General features: G+C 37.2%; 1 protein-coding gene across 2 annotated transcripts in view; it reads left to right on the top strand.

Moving 5' to 3' along the window:
- Nucleotides 1-1,216: 1,216 nt before the first annotated feature.
- The window catches only part of LOC107727443 (KN motif and ankyrin repeat domain-containing protein 1-like), a 60,557-nt gene continuing 56,623 nt past the window's right edge, over nt 1,217-5,150 (top strand). Inside the window, exon 1 of one of the 2 annotated variants that reach the window (XM_016537313.1) lies at nt 1,217-1,333. The gene's annotated coding sequence lies outside the window, so the exon portion shown is untranslated. Of the gene's footprint in view, nt 1,334-1,560; nt 1,633-5,150 lie in introns of those variants that run through there. The other variant, XM_016537312.1, reaches the window with a different exon arrangement.

Here is a 5,150-nt window from a genome sequence, read left to right as displayed (position 1 = left end):
CTTGTTTTAAAATAAAACAAATAGATTCGTTTTGAATTTTGATAAATGTATTAATGTATTAACTAACATAAACAATGAACAATTCATTTATTACAGTATTTATTAGTCTTTGTTAACGTTAGTTAGTTAAAATACAGTTGTTCATTGTTAGTTCATGTTAGTTCACAGTGCATTAATGTTTACAAACACAACTTTTGATTTTAATAATGCATTAGTAAATGTTGAAATTAATATGAGCTAAGATTAATAAATGCTGTAGAATCATTACTCATTCTTAGCTCATGTTAACTAAAGTAGTTAACTAATGTTAACTAATGAAACCTTTTTGTAAAGTGTTACCGAAATGACTCATGGCTGTTGTTTGAAGCATCCAAAATGCTGTTTAGACGTTTGAATATTTTCAGAAATTCTCTCATACGGTATAAAATGTTAATGGCCTACATGAAGCCAAACATCCCACCTCAACCCTCCAATACAGCCACATCACAAAAACAAAACAAAAGGTGATCCAGGTAATGACACCACATAGTATTAAGAATCAAGCCTATATTATGTAAATTTTGAATAGGGCATTTCATAAATTCAGCTATGAAATTGTCTTATGTGAAAGCACTTATTCAGGAGAGCAGTCAGGCTAGATTAAAAAATAAAATAACAAGCAATGTTATGATCCCTTATTTTGTTAAAATTATTAATAATTATTAATAATACAAATTATGAACATTTTACAGATTCTGCAAGGTGCAAGTCAACTTTTGACCACGACTGTATTTCACGACTGTAGGCCTACCTTGTTCAGCCACACATTAGATCATTTAAATTCCCAAAATAAGTGCAACACAGTATTAATTAATAGGAGCAGAAGTGAGAACATTCAACTTAAAGTTTTGGATACAATTAAAGGCTCAACATTTAGTAAAACCAACATAAAAGTCACAACTTTGCAAAGTTCACATAGCCTATTGCTAGCATGACTTGAGGAAAAAGTGAAAATGCCCCAGAAGAGATATAGATCCCAGCTATAGAATAAACAATTCAACTTAAAATATAAACCATTCTAATCATTTTATTGAAACATATAACACGTGGCTGACTTTCAGTGGCCCTGCTGATATAGTAGCCTAAGCAGTAAGAGGAGCACCTGCCTTTGTGTACTTAGTTATTTGTACGTCACGCTCTCACGTCAGGGAACATGTATTGTGCCTCGCGTCGAGTTCAGCGCGATTTGTGCTGCTCTTGTGCGCATGAGCGAAGAGGACGCTTCGCCGGGACTTGTACAAAGGGAGCGCAGGCACGGGAGAGGGACGTATAAACAAACTTCCTTGGAAAAAAGGTAATTCATAGTTCCGTTTTAAAAACCGCTGGCCGCATGTTTATAATCTAGACTTTATCGCTCACTTCAGGGAGCGCGCGAAAACCGATACAGCTACAACGGGTCTGCAAACGCTTGTCTTTCTGTGGGAAATGTTAAACTGGTTTATTTAGTCTCAGATTAAATAAATGAGAAAATAAATTAATCCTGACAACGATGTACGAAACTCTGAATCTGAGCTGCAGAAGTTCGCCGGGACTTGTACAAAGGGAGCGCAGGCACGGGAGAGGGACGTATAAACAAACTTCCTTGGAAAAAAGGTAATTCATAGTTCCGTTTTAAAAACCGCTGGCCGCATGTTTATAATCTAGACTTTATCGCTCACTTCAGGGAGCGCGCGAAAACCGATACAGCTACAACGGGTCTGCAAACGCTTGTCTTTCTGTGGGAAATGTTAAACGGGTTTATTTAGTCTCAGATTAAATAAATGAGAAAATAAATTAATCCTGACAACGATGTACGAAACTCTGAATCTGAGCTGCAGAAGTAACGTAGGAATAAAGGCGGCGGAGGACTGTGGTGCATTGGTCGCGCGACTCTTGTTACTTGTTGAAAGATAAGAGATCAGATACAGTATACTTTTAATGGTTAACAGGGTCAGATCTTTGTGGGCAAAAGATTTTTCTTCAGATGTTGTGTATTGAGACTACTCAGTTATCCGATGTTTTATGATCCCGTGTTTTGTCACACCTGTTCGATATTCTTGATGTAAATAGAGTTTCTTGTAAAGTATTTGTGTCTTGAAGCATGCGTTCTTCAATTTTCCCGCTACACAGTGTGTTTAAGTTGTTTTATCCGTTTGCAAGTGTGTAATGGTAGCCTACGTTGTTTGCTACATGGTCCAGGGTAGGTTTAGTTCTCATAACTAATAGGCTACCTGTAGGGGAGAGCAGTGATCTAACACAGTTGTTTCAAGGTCTGTAGCTCGGTGTTTTTGTTTCTCAAACTTTGATATACTGTTTGTTAGAATATGTGTCTGCTACAATTTAAAGTAGTTTGAATATCTACAACTCATCCCTAAACTGCAAAATGAATGTCAAGTACAAAGAGTGCTGGCGTTAACACTGCAAGATGGGTTGTGTTACACTAATAGAAAACAGACATTTGACAATTTGTGCAAGTTTATATTAAAAATTAGTTTTGTAAAAATAATTTTTGATTTACACATCTCTGACACCTCAGTCATGTATGATACAGTGGTCATGTGTTAAAGTGTATGACTTTTTTTTTTTAACCCATGTAGCTATTTTCTATTGGGTTAAATGAATGTTACAACACTCCCCACTCTCCCCTAGTAAAAATAAATTGCCCTGTATACATAAGGTCGAGCAAATTTCGAAACTCTTCAGATGTAGCTACAGTCCACAGGACGTAATTATTATGGTCGCCCTTCCTGTTCAGATTTCAGGAAGTATTTACTGATTTTCATGATAACCTTAAGTGTAAATAACTGATATCCTAAAGCTGGTGGTTTGAGACATTGAACAGCCATTTAATGTTTTTTACTACTGAATATATCATCATGTCATATCATATGAGAAGTCATTATCCAGGCATATGCATTGTAGTACCAAAATCTGCTTTGTACCTTAAAATATACTGAAAACCATCATAATAATACAGGTAAAATAGAAGGCCACATAATGAATCAAAGTTCGTTCTAAATGACTAGACAGTGTACAGTGTCATACAAAGACAAAAATCCATCAGGGTAACTCACGTGATACTGAAGTAATTGCATAAACATTCACTAAACAACATAAAATGTAAGTCAGAACAGCCTAATGCAAATAAGAAAAAAAAAATTTAACTTAAAAATTATCAAAAAGTCCTGTTAATTATTTTCAGTGGCTACATTTACATGCACAATTTTTGGTTCAATCGGACTGAATTCATTCCGATTGATGAATCTGAATGTAGTGTTTAAAATAGTGCTAAATAAAGTGATCGGGTTAATGTGCGTGTTTATGTCACAAGCTTCAAATCGGAATTTTTAATTTTTTCTTTTACATGCGCACACTGCACATATAGAGTTTCCCTTTTCCACGACATTCTAATTTATTGAGATGCACCTGTATATGACACTTTATTCAAAAGAAAGAGCCGCTCGTTCCGCGCATCATACGTCATTACGCTATTTCTGCGTCTCTGCACATGCGCAGTCCTTTCAGTTTCGGGGTTCAATCCGATCGAGTGTTTACATGCACTCTCAATCGTATTAGAAAAGGAATAAACCATCCCCTTCAATCTGGATCGATTAAGGTGTTTACATGAAGGCTTTTCAGTCCGATTGAACCAACAATCTGATTACAAACAAATTTTTTGATTACAAAAAAAATTTGGTTGCATGTAAACGTAGCCAGTGTAAATTATAAGGTGACTCCCTCCTATTTTTTTGTTTGCAAAAATCAAGTATTTTACTGTAATGGTACATGTATTAAATACTTGCAGTTAACCAATTAACAATTTTTTTCTTGTAGCATTTTTTCATTATTTATTTATTTATAGTGCAGTTTTTAAATTAAGCTCCAACAGAAGGCCTTCAGAAACACTGAAATATAACGTGCATTGTGTGTGCTGTGTTGGCATGCTCATTCTGCATCATTGCCATGTACAGTCTGTAAAAGAGTCTCACAAAGACATTATTATGCTCCAGTGAAATGGATTGTCAGCGACCTACAAATATCACTGTCAGAAATGAAACCTCTGTTTGGTGTATCTGAAACAAGAGAGCCCTTTCCCCATTCAAGTATCATTTATTGGATGCATTCACCCATCATTTCAACAGCAGACAATTTTTTAATTCTGTTGACTTCCTCAGATATTCCAGTTGCACTCCTCAAGAAGTCTGTGACCTCTTAGACCACAATAAACCTGTGATAGTATATTTTGTATGGGGCTAATCTAGAGGAAAATGGGCATATCCACAGGGTTGCGGTTCTGCTCCAAGTCTGTGAATGGAAGAAGTCTTTGTGATGCTGAGACATCTTTTGGGAGGTAGTCCCAGTTGTTTAAAGAAGGAACTGTTTCAAGATGAAAGTCTTCTAAAGCCTCCTTTCACCAATGACATAATGAAAGACCCTATTAAAGAATGTGAGATCCCTGTCTGCCCTTATGCTTGCTTTGCAGAAGGATTCTTATTGTTAAAAGTGAGATGGCTGTAACATTTGTTTGAAGTTGAGTGCTGTTCATGGGTGGCAGTGTGGTCGTTTCAAATGAGAAGAGGTTTGAATGTGCATACAGTGTGCAGCTGTATGTGAATTTCACTTCCTGTCCATGTGAACAGAGTACATGCTACTGTCAATTTGAAAACAATAGGATGGTTCTATATACACATTTGGTGCTTTTCCACTGCATGGTACGGCACGGTACGGCTCGGTACGGTTCACTTTTGGGGGGTTTTCCACTGGGTACAGTACCTGGTACCTGGTACTTTTTTTAGTACCACCTCGGTTGGGGTTCCAAGCGAACCGTACCATTACCAAAACGTGACGTGTAAACTCTGCTGATCACGGATTGGCTGGAGAGAATCGTCACTACCTGCGTCACTGAACTTGCGACAAAAACACAACAGAACCGCTAGATTTAAATCAGCACAGCCAGCAAAGGATAGAACGCAACTGTTTTGAACGAGCGCACCTTTTTTTAACAACTAAAAAGTGGCTGTTCCCCCTGTTGAGGAAGTACAGACGTTCCTTTCGTTGATAGCAGAGGAGCGGATCCAACGAGAGCTTGATGGGGCGACGCGGAATGAAAAAGTTTTTCAGGAGAGTCGTGG

This window comes from Sinocyclocheilus rhinocerous, unplaced genomic scaffold (assembly GCF_001515625.1).
Source record: "Sinocyclocheilus rhinocerous isolate Xijiao unplaced genomic scaffold, SAMN03320098_v1.1 scaffold968, whole genome shotgun sequence".
In the NCBI taxonomy this organism is placed as follows: domain Eukaryota; kingdom Metazoa; phylum Chordata; class Actinopteri; order Cypriniformes; family Cyprinidae; genus Sinocyclocheilus; species Sinocyclocheilus rhinocerous.
The sequence above is the reverse complement of the archived record's forward strand: the minus strand, read 5'-3'. Positions and strand labels throughout refer to the sequence as shown.